This window comes from Microcaecilia unicolor, chromosome 6 (genome assembly GCF_901765095.1).
Source record: "Microcaecilia unicolor chromosome 6, aMicUni1.1, whole genome shotgun sequence".
NCBI lineage: Eukaryota > Metazoa > Chordata > Amphibia > Gymnophiona > Siphonopidae > Microcaecilia > Microcaecilia unicolor.
Window position 1 is genome coordinate 170,089,673 of NC_044036.1, and position 18,129 is coordinate 170,107,801.

The 18,129-nt window shown below is 41.0% G+C and overlaps 1 protein-coding gene across 1 annotated transcript in view; it reads right to left on the minus strand.

Annotated features, from left to right (window-relative positions):
• Positions 1 to 17,739, minus strand: part of SLC6A1 (solute carrier family 6 member 1) — a 154,560-nt gene extending 136,821 nt beyond the window's left edge. The window contains exon 1 of the mRNA XM_030205802.1: positions 17,648 to 17,739. The gene's annotated coding sequence lies outside the window, so the exon portion shown is untranslated. The remainder of the gene's footprint in view (positions 1 to 17,647) is intronic.
• Positions 17,740 to 18,129: the final 390 nt, after the last annotated feature.

Genomic DNA, 18,129 nt, shown 5'->3' on the forward strand with positions numbered 1-18,129 from the left:
ATATACTCATATCACCCCTCTCCTTAGGTCACTTCACTGGCTTCCGATCAGATACCGCATTCAGTTCAAGCTTCTCCTTCTTACCTACAAATCCACTCAGTATACAGCCCCTCATTACCTCTCTACCCTCATCTCCCCTTACATCCCCGCCCGAAACCTCCACTCACAGGCCAAATCCCTCCTCTCAGTACCCTTCTCCACCACTGCCAACTCCAGGCTCCGCCCATTCTGCTTCACCTGAGCCCCTACGCCAAGCCCCCTCCCTACCCATCTTCAAATCCTTACTCAAAGCCCACCTCTTCAATGTTGCTTTCGGCACTTAGCCTCTATACCTTTCAGGAAATCTAGACTGCTCCAATTTGATGACTCCTACTTGACTAACTGTACATTTGTCCTTTAGATTGTAAGCTCTTTGAGCAGGGACTGTCCTTCTATGTTGAATTGTACAGTGCTGCGTAACCCTAGTAGCGCTTTAGAAATGTTAAATAGTAGTAGTAGTACATTGGTTTGATAAGTATAACAGCTGAGGCATGAAACAATATAGCAGCATTCTATAAATGAGACTGAACATTTTTTTTCCATATCTGAAAGTCGTGATTTTAAATCTCCTATATCGAACATTGCCTTGTTGTCGCAGCAAAAATAGAAGCAAAATACTCAGCAAAAACAGCACAAGTGACCAAAACAAAGTAGAGATAGTCTAGAGAAGGAGAAATCTCAAGTCCAGTCTCAAATAAGTTTATTGAAAAATGACTCGACTAAGTTTCGGCACTCAACGCCTTCATCAGGGGCCAAATGCACAATTCTTCATTGGCACATAAAAAAAGCACAAACGTGCATGCTTTCAATGCTGAAGAACCAGCAAACATACACTATGATGGCAGAGTCACATGGCACATATTTGGTGGTTCTTTAGTGGTTCATAGCTGTATCAGTCTTCAGTCAGCAGTATTAGGGGACATCCTTGAAAAAACTTTATTATGAAACATGTTGGATTAGAAGTTCCCCAATGCCGACACTTTATTTGAGCGCCAACTTATAAGATGAGTATTGAACATTAAGAGATAAATATATTTATATTTAAGAATTTTGAAGAAGTAGAATAGAGGGAGGCTTGGACCAATGACAACATTGGTGTGTAAATCACTGTGAAAAGTTTTGATATTGCAGCGTGACACTGTTGAGGTCCATTTATATTAATTGAATTAAAATGTGTTGGATACATACTGGATTTTTGTGAACACATTGCCAATGAAGAATTGTACACGTGACCCCTGACGAATGCATGAGTGCTGAAACTTGGCAGAGTTGGCTCATTTTTCAATAAACTTATTTGAGACTGGACTTGAGATTTCTCCTTCCCTGGGCTATCTCTGCTTTGTTTTGGTTGGTTGCACAACCATCTCCATTTTCTGTAAAATTCTTCCCATATGGCCCAGAAGGGATTGTTCCAACTTCTGAATGCACTCTAAGCTCAATTCTATAAAGAGTGAGTGCCCTCTCTAGAACAGTGCTTAACACCGATTTTTTTTCTGGTGCTGAATTTATAGAATTTTGCATCATTTATAGAATTCCCCCCTTAAAGTATTGCTATGAAAAAGGACACACACTTGAAATTTCTGGTTGTCAGATGTTGATTAGGACATCCTAGTTATGGTGCCACCTAGAAGTAGGCAGATCCTAGATTATCTACAGGAGCAACTGTTCTGGCAACTAGTAACGGAACCAATATGGGAGGGATAATACTAGATCTGTTGCTTAAAAATGGGAAGAGTGTTCATGATGATGTAGTGGGTGTCATTGATGGTGTGGTTCAGTATAAAGACATGGGTGGAGATGGTTCATTCACAAATTAGGGTCCTAGACTTCATTAAAGCCAACCTTGAGAAGATGAGAGCTTACCTTAGTACTCAAAAGCAGGGTGGGAACATCTGGGAGAAGTGGCAGTGGCTACAAATGAAAGGTAATATTTTAAGGTCTACCAGTCTTTTTGATAGGAACGTACATAAAAGAAGGAGGCAAAGGAGGCCAGAGTGGGGTTTTTTTTTGTTACATTTGTACCCCACGCTTTCCCACTCATGGCAGGCTCAATGCAGCTTACATGGGGCAATGAAGGGTTAAGTGACTTGCCCAGAGTCACAAGGAGCTGCCTGTGCCTGAAGTGGGAATCAAACTCAGTTCCTCAGGACCAAAGTCCACCGCCCTAACCACTAGGCCACTCCTCCACCTTTGAAAGAAGTAGATGAAAAGGTAAAGAGAAAGGGATTAGCCTCCATAAATTACAAGAGATCATAGAAAGAGGGACTCAAACAATAATATCAGGAAAAGCTAAGATACGCTGGGAAAGCAGTCTGAAAAGCAAATAAGCAAATGGAAGAAAAATTAACCAATACAATAAAATGGGGTAGGGGAGGTAACTTATTTCTAGATATATTAGTAACAGGAGGTAATGCAAAAGTAACATTGTGAGTCTCTGGAATTAACAGAAAGGCAGATGAGAATAAAGTAGAACTGTTTGATAAATATTTTTTGTTCTGTGATCACAATTAGAAACAGAAAAACACAGAAACATGACAAAAAATAATGGTCAAATGGCCCATCCAGTTTGTTCATCCTCAGTAACCACTAACTCCTCCTTTTCCTAAGAGATCCCATGTGTCTGTCCCATGCTTTTTAAAATTCTGACACAGTCCTCATCTCCACGACCTCCACTGGGAGGCCATTCCATGCATCTACCACCCTTTCCATGAAAGTGCATTTTCTTAGATTCCTCCTTAGCCTATTTCCACAACTTCATCCTATGCTCTCTCATTCCATAGATTTCCTTCATTTGAAAAAGGCTCACCTCCTGTACATTAATGCCACTGAAGTATTAAAATGTCTCTATCATATCTCCTCTCTCCCGCCTCTCTTCCAGCGTGTACATGTTGAGGGTCATAAGCCTGTCCCTATACGTTTAATGACAGACTGCTAACCAATTTTGTAGCTGCCTTCTGGACTGACTCCATCCTGTTTATATCTTTCTGTAGATGCAGTCTCCAGAATTGCACACAGTACTCTAAATGGGGCCTCACTAGAGACTTATAAAAAGGCACTATCACCTCTTTTTTCTTGCTGGTCATCCCTCTCCTTGTGCGCCCGAGCATCTTTCTGGCTTTGACCATCATCTGTTCCACCTGTTTGGCCACCTTAAGATACTCAGGCATAATTACCCCCAAAATCCCACTCTTCTTTTGTACACAGAAGCACTTCACCCCCTATACTGTACCGTTCCCTTGGATTCTTGTAACCTGTTGTGTGACTTTTTCAATTCTACTTTAGAGTTGGGAGTGGTCCTGGATGAGAGGACATGGGCATAAGAGGCTCCTCTCCACAAAAGCAAAAGTAAGGAGGATACTGGGAACACCAGGCCAGTTAGTGGTCGTAAATTAATGGAAATGTTCCTAAAAGAGAGGATAGTGGAGTTTCTGGAATTCAATCCAAGGCAACATGGTTTTACAAGTTAGATACATCAAATAGGGTTTTTTGATTGTGTGAAGAAAGACGTGGTGGTGTATTTAGATTTCAGCAAGGACTTTGACATGGTTCTACAAAGACAACACATAAACAAACTGAGCCCTCTTGGCATAACCCCTGAAGTGACTGTCTGGTTCAGAAATTGGTTGAGTGAGAGGTGATAAAGGGTAATGGTAAATGGAGTTCAGTCTGAGGATAAAGGCATTAACAGTGATGTGCCAGAGGGATCAGTCTTTGGTCTGGTTCTTTTCAACATGTTGCAATTAATATTGTGAAAGGCTTGGTGGGAAAGATTTCCCTCTTTGAGGATGACAGCATAATCTGCAATAGGTTAGATACCCTGCAGGACCCTCTTTCCCCTCCCCTCCCCACACCTCCCCTCTACTTCTCACAAGGGCAGCCCTATACCAGCATCCTTCCTTCTAGAAATATAAATAAATAAGTAAATAATCAGCAAACAAACAGATAAGTATAACAAGAAATTCTGGAACATCTATGTGACTGCAGTAAATCACGCATCTCATCTTCTACAAATCACAAATATTGGTGGTGGTATCCCCTTATTATGCAGAAAATAGCCAAATATGCAAGTGATGGCACCACTGAACTTACAGTAACTCATTGCAAAGCATATATGAATTGTACTAGTGTGGGTGATTTATAATAAATTCATTTTTGTTTCAAGCAAAATCAGAGGAAAATATCTTAATATGGCTCACACACAGTATCATTTTCAAAAACTCTTTTGCAGTATACTGTGATACCACCAAAATTCAGATCAATAGGCATGTCAGTCTGTTAAGCTTTTGATTGGTTGAAAAGCCCTTGGTGCTCTACAAAAGCATTACATGTATCACTAGTATACTCTGCCAATGTAGTATTGTGTATGTCCCCAGGTGTCATAGAACCTACACTATCTTCCTAAGGTTCAAATCAATCAAGCTAGTACAATTTGTAGATAATGATATTACAGACTGTGGGCTGAGTCTGCACATTCCTTCTATGAAAAGGCTTGAGTATTACATGGGCTAAATGCTTTAATTCAATTGACCATATAGAGCAGGCAGTGAGATCCAATGTGCTTCATGTTTCATGTGCCTTGCGGATCAATGTATCATATTCTCCTCTCATTATAACACGGTCCTTAAGGATCAATAAATTGAATAAGGTTATAGATGAAGCACATTTTATTCATGCATATATCTATATCTAATGGATCTATCACAAATAAGAGCAATATGTATCTCTATATAGCAGAAATTGTGTTATGAGTCATATTAAGAGATATAGCCCAAATTGGTGCAGAAGGCAATCATAGCATAAGGGTCAGATAAAAGGCATGGATATTTCATAGACTTTTCAGTCTAGCTTTTGACTTCTAAATGATTCCTCAAAATGTCAAGCAAGTGAGCGAAGAATGCCACCCCGCAAGTAAAAATTCCTAGAAATGCAAAAGAGAGCCTACATGAAATAAAAATGATGAGCCTCTCTGTCATTGAAGTGCTTATGTTGATCCACATCTGAGTCAGCTGAAGGTTGCTTTTATAAGAAAAATATTATGCTTCAGAGAGATATTCGTATGCTATGTACTAGTTCACAAAAGAGTCTGAGCAATGCAAAACTGCAGATCTGTCACTAGAGCTGTACTTCCAATTAGTTGAACAAGTGAAAATACAAACTAGCAGCGCTGTTGAGCTGAGGACATCTGTGCATTTAAATTTTCATCCATCAAGCAAACACTTCCACACATCATAATATGCACCAAATTCAGGATAAAACTGGTTGCAGTCTTCTAATACCAATGAAATAAATCCAATTGCAATCCACATCAGTTTGAGCTTCTTTTTTCATTTATCCCACATCGTTAGCTCTCCATGAATGAAAGTGGAGGCTTTCTTTCCATTTGCAGTATTTTACTGTCCATATATAATATATAGATTCCTGTTATAACAGCGTAATCCCTGGCATGATTCTTCTTACATAATTTATCATAAGACAATTTTGTTCATAAATCATCGTAATCAGGTTCCAGAGATGATCTGGTGAAGAATCAACTGTGTACGTTTAAAAAAAATCAAATTGTACAACTGTGTACCAATAACATTACAGAAGGAAGACTTTAATTCTCCGAAATGTTTCTTCACTAGAATGTATAGAGTTCCAGAGCTTAATTTAATTTACATTTTTACAAATACACTATTAATTAAATAGGAAAATCTCAAGTTCTTCATCCTAAGGTACATATGTTATCATTATTATTATACTGATCTACAGTATTTTATTTAGCTAATATCTCCAGAACAATAGCTTCAAGACAGCCTAAATATCCATTAAATGCCACCAATTTCTCAAACAATGGTTTAAATAATCTGGTACTCTGCCTTATTTTGTTAAATTCCACAAAAGATATAGATCTGAGAAGAAACAATTAGCATGACAATTTTCATTGAGTTTTTATATTTAGAATTATTTCACAAAGTCTATGCTTTTATTGTTGTGTTCAGGTGAAGCAAGTGAAAATTCTCTGTGTTGTCTCTTAAGTCGGTGCCTGGATGCTTGAAAGCCAGTTTTTTTCATCCTTTTGTTCTTGACACTAATGTCTTTTTCAGTATAAACATAATTATTTTTATTGCCAAGTTGTTTCATGGAAAACTATTGAATAATATTGAGACACTATTTTTTATAGAGAATTAAATGATCTATAATCATATATTGAAATTAATAAAAGCTGATTCAGAATCAGTCATTTAAAGGTTACTATTTTCTGATATTTCTTGGCTTTACTTCCAATATCCACCACATTTTAATTCACTGAATTTCTGAGATCAAGATTTACCCTTGGAAATTTTATCCTGTCACCAAATTTCATTGCAGCCATTACAATTGTGCCAGGGTTTACTATTCCATTTGAATTCAGCTGTGCAAAGGCAGTTTGGAATTGTGCAAAATTTCCCATTTTCCTTTATATTTTGGGTTGCTTTAAAATCCGACACGGTGTATTACAGTCAAAAGAGAACATATAGACTGCAAGCTTTTGGGTTACTGGAATTCCTACTTTAAAAGGCAAATTCATCGAAGCTTTTGATACTCAATGAAGTGTCTCAAATGAAGCAGACCTGCCTATATTTGGATACCACGTTTCCTTGAGATATAATTTGCCCTGACTGATTTCTCCTATTTGTGGAAAACACTGAATGAGAAATGGCATTCCGTAGGCTCAGACACATGAAACAATAAAATGTTTATATGGTATTCTGGTACCTTTTTTCTGGGCATCCAAGTGGGCTCAATGCACTGTGTCTATGTGTGACCTTATTTAAAATAATATAGAAGCGTATTAGCAAATCAAGATAAACGACTTGCAAAAGAAATTCTTGAACTGTCACTGACGGACTAAAATGCACTACCTCACTGCCACATAGGGGGGAAGTTATGAATGTGGACTACTGTTAGGACATTTTATTTTACTGTTAACCTGGGTTACTAGTAACTAGATCTCAATGCATAAAATGGAACCTTGCTAAAATAGTGGCAAAATAACACGTGTTAACAATAGCCCAGGTTGGTAACTCCCCCCCCCCCCCCCCTTAGTGTGAGAGTTTCATTCTCTGGTAACCAAAGCTAATACTGTGATGTCATAATGCCTCATTCAACCTGCAATGCATAAGAGCCATCCTCCCTTAATTATTGTGCACCTGTGCTGTCCCTATTCTAGGTTGCTTTTATTCCAAAATGAGAAGTCCATCAGGATTAGAATTATTTTTCAAAATCCTGCATAATGGAGGCTAAGCTTTGCAGTGGGGGATTAAGGGGTCTTTTAGAAAGATACACTAACATTTTTAGCATGTGCTAACCATGTAGACACTTATATTATTTCGATGAGCATCTACACGGTTAGCATCTGCTAATTTTTAGTGCGCACTAAAAATGCTAGCACACCTTTGTAAAAGGATTCCTTAATAATTTTGGTATATTTTAGTTTGGAAATGACTATGACAAGGAGACTATCTTCCTTCTTTTGGATTCAGCAGATCCCCCCCCCCCCCCCCCCCCAATTTACTTCAAACTTCAGCTCTTGATCCTTTCAATATATGAGTTTACAAAACAAACATAACTATAATCTTCAGTATGGGATTCCCTCTCCCCCCCTCTCTAAAAATACATAAACAAGAGATCATTTTATAATAGGGGTGGGCAACCAAGACGATCCTTGAGAGCGACAATCCAGTTGAGTTTTCAAGATTTCTCCAATAAGTATGCATGAGCTTTATTTGAATGTACTACTTCCAATGTAAACAAATGGATCTCATGTGTATTCATTATGGAAATCTTGAAAACCTGATTGGGGTGTGGCCCATGAGGACTGGGGTTGCTCACCCCTGTTTTATAATGAGCTTATTTTGCCTCTTTCACCATTATTTGAACTCATAGCCTACAAAGTAGATATTAACAAGTTGATATATATGATATATTGAGTACTGTTTCCCAATAGTGCATTACGCAATTAACACAGGAATTAGAATGCCATTAGCGTACACCTGTGCTAACAGAAAAACTTGACACTTCGCACATGCTAATTCCCACCTTAACTTACCAAAAAGGAATGGGGAGGAACTACACCACACATTTAACTTAGCTTATGGTACCTTATTGTGCACTATCTCTTAACACAGTAGGTAATTCCATCTCCGTAGTTGATTCTAAGTGCAAACAATTAGTGCAAAGCCTTTGTACTTAAAGCTTAGATATTTTGTTTACGAACATGTGGCAACTGCAAAATTTTAATGTGGTTTAGTAAAAAGGGTCCATTGTAAATGCCAGCAAAAGAGCTCTTTAAATGTTTTTTCCAGTGGTTCACCTTCATTGTTTTTTTTCCATGCAACTGTTTGCTACAAATTTCTATGACACTGGTTAGACAACTAGGAGGGGAAATTATCAGCATGGGCTACTGTTATTTTACTGCTAATTCATGCTATTTTAACCCAGATCCCATTTAATGGGATGAGATTTAGGGGGTAATTTACTAAGGTGTGCTAGTGTTTTCAGCTCGCTCCAAATATTAGCTGGCGCTAAATGCTGAGATGCCCATAGGAATACAGTGGGCATCTCTGCGTTTAGCACCAGCTGGTTTTTAGCGTGAGCTAAAAACATAAGCACATCTTAGTAAACCAGCTTTTCCTACCTAAATGCACAATTATGGACTGCATTGCCAAAGCTCGACCACCTAAATTTTCGGAAGGCACTAAAGACAAACCTGTTCAGAAGAGCATACCTCACCGACCCAACATAAAAATACCTGGACACTTGCGACACAATGTAACCATAGACCGTAACGAATATTACCTGTCTCTTTTTCCCCCTTTTCCTCTCTAAGTTTCCCCCAACTGTACCTACCTTACATGTACCTCATTCTACCACAATATCACTTTGTATTCATTCATACCAGTGGTGTAGCTACGTGGGGCCTGAGGGGGCCTGGGCCCCTGTAGATTTGGGCCTGGCCCCCTGGCGACGATACCCTTGAACCCACCTCCTGCCACCAATCCTCATCCGCCCCACCGCCGCATCAGATACCTCATTTGCTGCAGCGGAAGAGTCTTCTTTAGTTCAGCGCCGGAGTAGCGCCTTCGTTCAAGGAAGTTCCTGCTGTGATCAGCTGTTTCTGACACCTTACATCCTGCACGTAAGGCGTCAGAAACTGCTGATCACAGCAGGAACTTCCTTGAACAAAGGCGTTACTCCGGTGCTGAACTAAAGAAGACTCTCTTTGGCTGCAGCAAACGAGGTATCTGATGCGGCGGCGGGGCGGGCGACGACGGGGGAGGGTTGGTGGCGGGAGGGGGGGTCCAATGTGGTGGCTGCAGTGGCTGGGGGGGAGGGCGACGGCGGGGGTGGTGGCTAAACAGTGCCCCCCACCTCGGGCTCTGGCACCCCCTCCCAGCGAGGTCTGGCTACGCCCCTGATTCATACCATGTATTTGTTCAGACCGGAATCGGCTAACGCCGTTAACGGTTATATGTAAGCCACATTGAGCCTGCAAAAGGTGGGAAAATGTGGAATACAAATGTAACAAATAATAATAAAAGACCCCTTTAGTTACTAATAAACTGGGTTAACAGTAAAAAAAAATACCTGGGTTAACAGGACAATAACCAATCTTAAAAACATCCCACATTGATAACTTCTTCCTAAGAGGCTTATCTACATTAGTGACTGAAAATCTTCAGCATTTACCTTAGAAATTAAATGATACATATATGACTGCTTTTCAACAGTACATTTAAAAAAAACACCAAACGGTGGAGATAACCAATATGCCAAATTGGTGAAAAAGGAAGAAAGTACACGCCAAACTTCTAATCAAAATCTTTATTCCTATCAATGCAATTTGATTTCTATATGGGACTCGACATGGGCTGTGTTTCGACAATACAGCCTGTATCAGGAGTCCAAGTTAATTTGTGACATCTAGAATTGAACAACGAATGATCCTATTTCAGGAATATGGAATAAACAATACACAATCAAAACATAAAATCACACGGGGGTCCTTTTACCAAGCCGCAGTAAAAAAGTAGCCCGCGGTTGTGCGAGCACGTCTTTTGGGCGCACGCTGGGCCATTTTTTTTTACCATGGGCCTTTTTAAGGGGCCAGAAAATGGGCGTGCGCTAAAATTGAAACCAGCATGCGTCCGTATTTGGACTAAGACCTTACCACCACCCGTTGACCTAGTGGTAAGGTCTCAAGTGCTATCTGCACGGTAAGCATACAGTGCACGCCAAATGCTATTTACCGCAGGGTAAGCGGCCCATGGTAGAAAGTAGAAAATTATGTTCTACCACGGGATTCGGCATGCACCAAATTTGTTACTGCCTGACTCACGCACTAGCCGGGCAGTAGTGCCAACTTGGCATGTGTTATACATGAGCAGGAAATCCCACGCCTTTGTAAAAGGGCCTCAGAATGTGCTTGTGCAGAGTGACAGTATTATGACTGCTTTCAGTAGTACAAGGAAACCTTGCTTTAGTTTTACCTTAACACCACCAGTGTCTGATAGGAAAGCTCAGCTGAAAATTTTCATTTTGTGTCATTTCCTGCATTGTTTACAGGAATTTTCATTTTCTTTGGCTTTTCTGGCCATTTTATCATTAACAGGAGCAATGTCATAAACAGTGAAACAGTTCTGCAAATAGTAACGGGTTCGAATCCCACTACAGTTCCTTGTGACTCTGGACAAGTAATTTAACCCACAGTTCCATATCTAACTTTAGGCATGAGCACCTAAATGCAGCAGTGTGCAATCCATGCCCATTCACCACCCATAATCCGTCCCGTTTTCACCTCCTGACGCAATATGCAGTTAACATTGTTCTATAATGCCACTCATGCAGTATCAGCGCACAATCATTTATGCATTACCTCCCTCATTCTATAATCCTGTGCACAAATTTTTATATTTAGCATGCAAAATTGAGTGCACAGGTTATAGAAATGTGTTAGTTATGTGCATAAGTTAATTGCCTAATTAGGTGTGAATTGACAACCAATAATAGGAGATTATTGGAGTTAACTGTCACTAATTTGTAGTTACTCGTGTAACTGCTCTTAGGTTCTGTTGTGTAATATTAGTACCTAACTTCCACAGCACAAAATTGTGAAAAGAGTGTGGATGTGGTGGGGCATAAGCAAGGCTGGGATATGTCCATCAAGCTACATTCTCTGGCAATGAATTTTATAGTTTAATTACACATTGAGTGAAGGAAATTTTTCTACAATTCGTTTTAAATTTACTACTTTGTAGCTTCATTGTGTGCCCCCTAGTCCTAGTATTTTTGGAAAGAGTAAACAAGCGATTCATGTCTACCCGTTCCACTCCACTCATTATTTTATAGACCTCTATCTTATCTCCCCTCACCTGTCTCTTCTCCAAGATGAAGAGCCCTAGCTGTTTTTAGCCTTCCCACAGAGAGAAGTCATCCCATTCCCTCTATTATTTTTGTCGCTCGTCTCTGAATACCTTTTCTGAGATGCGGTGACAGGAATTGAATGCAGTATTCGAGGTGCAGTCGCAACACGGAGCGATATCTGATTATTTTTGAGCCGGCTAACACATAGCCACTTCAGTCGACATTCAGCACTTAAGCAGCCGTGGGGTAACACATAAAGATAGGATAGACTTTTATGTGGTCCCATTTATGCACTAAATCTGTCCACTAAGTGCCAGATTCTATATATGGTGCCTAGAAAATCCACACGGAAAACAGTTCTGCCTAAGCGTATTCTATATGGAGGAACCTATATTGATATCCTAGCGCCCAAAACTACATGCCTCCATTTACACCAACGAAAATGTGGCATCAATCCCTGCACATAGATTTAAGCGTGTTGGTCCGTGTTCTATAAGAATGTATGTAAATTTTGGAATGCCCACAAACACCCATTTCCCTGCCTATAACCACACCCCCTTTTTGCCTGCACGATTTAGAATTTAGGCACAGAATACCAAATACACTTAGCACATTATGCACATAAATTCTAATTATTGCCAATTAGTGCGCATTATTGTTATACTGATTGGCTTGTTAAGCCAATTAAGTTACATGTGTTGTTACAGTATACACTTGGATTTTTGCATGCAATGCTAGGTGCGCTAGATAGATTTCAGGGGTTAACGTCTGAAAATCAGCACTTAAGTGGTGAAGTACTCACTCCACCCCTGGAACGCCTCCAAAATAGCTGGCTTTGAGTTAGGCGCGAACTGCAAATCTCAACGGCATTTAGCACTGAAAATTAGCAGCTAGCTTTGACAAAGTGATTTAACTAGTCAGCGGCCCTGCTAAATCAATTTGAACCTCGGCCAGTAAGTTTTTAGGATATTATCAATTACGCTTAATACTGCTGCATTTAGGTGCTCATGCCTGACGTTAGATATGTAACTGCAGACACATTCATATTCCATAACAGCAATTGAGCGCTTAAATGCCATTACAGAATTCCTACTTAGTGCCTTTCATCCCAGCACCTAACCTTAGATGACCTATGCAGAATTATCTCCTTGCTTAATGCCAGAATGACTATGAGGGAAAAAATGTATGCTTATATTTTTGACTAAAACAAGAATGATCATGTATATTGTACTGCACTCCAAAGCTAACTAATAATTTTGTTTCCTCTGTTAGGGCAGGTGGATTCCCATAGACTAAAAAAAAAAAAGAATAGTCTAGTGATACAATGAGCAAATTCAAATCTAGGTATATTTCTTGCTAGCAATTTTCATTTTTAAAGGGCAGAAACATTCTGTATATGGTGCAGACAAGAAGACAACATGGGGGAATCCAGAGAAAAAGCAAAGACAGTGCTGGGCTGAGTTTCATAAGCCAATGTGTCTCTCCTTTCAGACTACTTTTATCAAAGATTAGAGGTTATCTAAGGTGTGACATGAATAAAGAAAAGAACACTGGGAATGTTCCCCTAGATTATTGGAAGGTGAAGACTTATTGCTTTGATTTATTGCATTCGATAGACCGCTTTTCACGATAAGCATCGCACAGTAGACAGATATGAATGAGAAGAGTAGATAGACCAAATTGTTTTTTTTTCAACTGACATCTTCTATTTCTATTATACTAATTTCCATTTTAGAGTTTTACATGTTAAAATAAGGCAATATTTCTACACGAGAGAACAATCTATTTTAAAAGTAAGCATTTTTTATTTTCTCCGTGATGACTGCTGATGAGTTGTTAAACTGGATAGGCAAATTATGTTTTCATCAAGGAACTCGGCCATCACTGTTTTTGGGAATTAAGAGAAAAGCAAAGAATATCCGAGACCACCTTTTGCCTAAAACAGCTAGTCATGGTCTCAAATCATTACTCATCATTAAAATCTGCTCCAGCCTGGTTGCCTCTAGTAGGAGTTGCATATCAGGTCTGGCTATTAATCGTGTCCTTTCTCCACTGTTTTCAGAGTCTGTCCCATCACATCTTTCATTCTTTTCTCCATTATCCTAGACAACCCAAGTCTATACTAATAATGTCAGGGAGTCCACTGGAAAAGAAAAGAGGAGGATGGTGTCAAAACTATTTCTTTTATGCCCCTGTCTTCCATCTCTCTCTCTCTTTCTTTCTTTCTCTCTCTCTTTCATTCCCCTTCATTCATTGTTTCCTTTCTGCTCCTTTCATTCTTCCCATATGAAAAGGCCAGTAAGAAATTCTGATTTTAAAAAATAATGAAATATACTACTTTCCTCCTTATATACTACTTTCCAACATTTCTTCACTTCCAGCTTCATGTGATTTATTATGGGCTAGTGCCTTCTTTCCTTGAGTCTCCTTCATTTCTATTCTCTCTGTCTCATTATTGTTTCATGCCTTTTCAAACCTTTCATACTTTCCTCATTTCTTCTGTTTCTTTCTCTTTTTATTTTTGACACGTTTCTCATTCTCTGCCTGTCTCCACATCTTTTTTTCCATTTTGAAGTCCAGTTTGTTTCTTCTCTCATCTTGTGCAAAGTGAGGAATCCTGTCCCTCTACATTTTATTTGAGTCCTGAAGAGAGGAGTAAGATGTACAGACAACATTCCTTACCTCCTCCAATGTTGTGTGGTTCAGTTGAGTACACTAAGGCATTCAGTAGAATCAGGGGGGGGGGGGCGTTATCAATGCGGGCAACCATTAAGACATATTATTTGATTGTTAACACCAGTTATTAGTAACTTGGTCTCATTGCATAAAATGGGACCTATTATAAAATAGTACAAGTTAGTGGTAAAATAACATCTTGATGTTAGCCCACTTTGATAACTACCCTGCTTATTTTCAAAGGAGAAGGGCAGCCATTTCTGACACAAATCGTGAGATGGCCGGCCTTCTCCTAAGGCCAGCCAAATTGGTATAATCAAAAGCAAATTTTGGCCGGCTTCAACTGCTTTCCATCACAGGGACAGCCAAAGTTCAAGGGGGCTTGTCAGCAGTGTACCGAAGGTGGGACAGGGGCGTGGTTAAGAGATGGCCGTCCTCGGCTGATAATGGAAAAAAGAAGGCCGGCCCTGACGAGCATTTGGCTGACTTTACTTGGTCCCTTTTTGTTCATGACCTAGCCTAGAAAAGGTGCCCGAATTGACCAGATGACCACCGGAGGGAGTCAGGGATCACCTCCCCTTACTCCCGCAGTGGTCATCAACCCCTTCTCACTCACCCAAAAAAAATTAAAATTTTTTTTGCCAGCCTCAAATGTCATACCCAGCTCCATCAAAGCAGTATGCAGGTCCCTGGAGCAGTTTTTAGTGGGAACTGAAGTGCACTTCAGGCAGGCGGACCCAGACCCATCCCCCCTCTACCTTTTACACTTGTGGTGGTAAATGGGAGCCCTCCAAAACTCACCCGAAACCCAATGTATTCACATCTAGGTGCCCCCCGTTACCCTTTAAGGGCTATGGTAGTGTTGTATAGTTGTGGGTAATGGGTTTGGGGGGGGGGGGTTGGGGGGCTCAGCACCCAAGGTAAGGGAGCTATGCACCTGGGAGCAATTTATGAAGTCCATTGCAGTGCCCCCTAGGGTGCCCGGTTGGTGTCCTGGCATGTGAGGGGGACCAATGCACTACAAATGCTGGCTCAGGTTTGAGATGGCCGCCATTAGTTTCCATTATTGGCGAAAACCAATGGCGGCCATCTCTAACGCCAGCGATCTCTAAGGACAGCCCAAATGTTCAGATTTGGTCGGCCCCGACCATATTATCAAAATGAAAGATGGCCGGCCATCTTGTTTCGATAATACAGTTGGGTAAGCCACTTAGCAGGGCTGTCATTAGAGATGGGCGCCCCCGTTCAAATATGCCCCTCTACATCCCTTACGGGGAAATTATCAATGTGGGCTACCATTAAGATGGGTTAGTTTCACTGTTAACCTGAGAGTCTCTTTGAGTTACATTATTGATTTGGACTCATCAATAAATTTGGACTTTCTCTACATCATCTTAAGACCCCATTTTTGTGTCATCTTTGCTGTGTTATTTGTCATTTTAAATTTGTGAAGACTGTGTTCTTCTGTGTTTACACTGACCAGTGCAAAAATAACATGAGTTAGTGGTAAAATAGCCTATCTTAATGGCAGCCCATGTTATAACTGGAACACTATCAATGTGGCCTTTACCACTAACTCATGCTATATTAGCACAGGTCTCATTTTATGCAAGGAGACCTAGTTACTAACAACTGGGGTTAATGATAAAACAACACATCTTAATGGGTGGCCCATATTGAGAACTTTCCCCTTAACTCTGTTATGTTTTTACAGTGATAGAGTGTGGCATCAGTCTGTGTCATTCTTGTGATACAAACTGACTTCTCAAAGGTCTGTAATAATAAGACAAGACTATGAGAACCACATAACTCCAACAAATTCATCGGAACTGCGCCCTGTCAGGCAGTAAGACAGAACTGCAACAGAGAGCACAAAGAAGTGACATCAGTGGCAGTACCAAAGAGAAGGATGTAGGAGTGAAACAGAATGGTGGAAACAGCAACATGTGGGGAAGGGGGAGCAGGGATTATCAACTGGGGGAGGTGAGGGTAAGAGAGAGTGGTAGTTTGAGGTAAGGAGGTAGGGACATAAGGCAGCACTGTGTAAGGGAGGCAGAGATAAAAGAGAGGGTAGTGGCAGTGAGCAAGGGAATTTATTTATTTATTTGTTACATTTGTATCCCACATTTTCCCACCTATTTGCAGGTTCAATGTGGCTTACATAGTACCAGAGAGGCGTACGCCGACTTCGGTATGAACAGTTACAATGTGATGTTGTGGTAGAATAAGGATCATTGGCACAGACACATAGGGAAACATCGAACGGAAGAGTTATGTGAAGCCATTACCTGTTTGGTACCTATTGCATTATGCATTGTCATATGGGGGTAGATTCTCTAAAGGGTGACAAAAGTTAGATGCCCTTTAAGAGCACTCTAAGCGGGAATTCTATGATAGCAGTAGTTATACTGTGGGGAAAGGATAAGAGTAAGCTGCAGCGGAGGCACTGAAAAGAGAAAAATGCTGAGAAGGTTAAAAGGGAGTACCAACAGAGGAAGACAGTGAGCATGAATTGAGGAAACAGAAGGGGAAAGGGGTTAACAGGTGCAGGAAGAGGTGAGAGTGGTAGAAGAAACTAGATAGCAGAGCTATGAGCTCTAACCATGCTGTAGTGTAGGGTAGGGTAGGGAAGGGTAGGCTTCCCCCCCCCCCCCCCCCCCCCCATCTAACTGAAATCATTGATTTGTTACAAACAGAAACCAGGAACGCCTCACAATCCTTCCCAAGACATAAACACCTGCCCAAATGAGAAGCAGATGGGGGGGGGGGGGGGGGCAGTAAACAATAATTTGTGACAAGCACTGACATCTCCCCCTGCTTCCCCCCCTACCAGTCCCCACTGATTTCCCTTTTCCTTCACCATTTGCCAGTTCAACGTTGTGCACGGCTGGAACTTTTTGACGGCTGCTGAACACGCTCAACCTCCCTCACATGAAGATTTGGTATCTATCCCCGTGCACTGGAGCAGTTTATAATGAACCGCTTCATCTCGAATCCTGTCCGATGCTGCCTACAGGACTTCATGATTTATTGAAAGCCAAACCTGCATTAATGAGAGCTTGTGTTGTCAAGATCACTGGAAACCTCGATCTTGTTCCTAACCGAAGCCCCTTAACATTGCTTTTGTCTTCTTTCCCACTCATCCACACATTTCCTTCTTTGGCAGCATACAGCCTACAAGTTTTGCACATCAGTAAAGCAACTTAATTAGCCCAAAATGCAATGCTGTATTTTACAATCTCACATATCCAAATCTACCTACTTTGAAGGAGAAGCCAGAATCACACGCTGGATAAATTGCTACTTCCAAACTCTCTCCCCCCCCCCCCCCCCCCCATGAATTAGAAACCCTGCAATAATATTGGTCAATGCTACATTTTGCAGCAAGATGATGTGCTACTTTTAAATCTCACATTGCACAGAAAGCACTCAACTAATTGCGTTTAATCCGAATAGCCCCGTGCTAATACTGTGCTTCAGGATTATTAAAAGAGAACAAACAATCCGTGCCATGCTTTTCCGGGATGATTTTAGGCAGGACACCTACCTGCACTGTTTTGCTTTCGGATGCAGTCAAGGGCTCTCCTCAGCACAATTTTCCAGGCAGAATATTACTGCTCGTTAAAAGCAGGGCACCAGCTGCCGGGGCTGCTTTGCTATACAGTCCGAGCTCTGTCTGCACTCTCCAGCCCCCTTGTTCTGCTCCTGCAAGAGGAGTGGAGCCTGGAACTGGAGTCACCCAGTGCACGGAGGGGACGCTGGAGAAGTGGAGAGGGGGCGGGGCCTGTCTCCGGCTTCACTCCTCCAGCTGGTCAGCAGTCTGTGTGGACCTCTGCTGCCTATCACCGTTTTCTGGGAGGAGAAGGAATCATGGGGTCTATGCTCACCAACTGGCTGGCATCCAGCTCAGTCACTTTTGCCTGACACACTTTATAAGGACACTTGGCTGATGATGGGTTGACATTCTCATCTCTGGCAGGGGTAAGCAACAGACTCAGATCTGTTCCTCAAGACCTTCTTGTAGTTGGA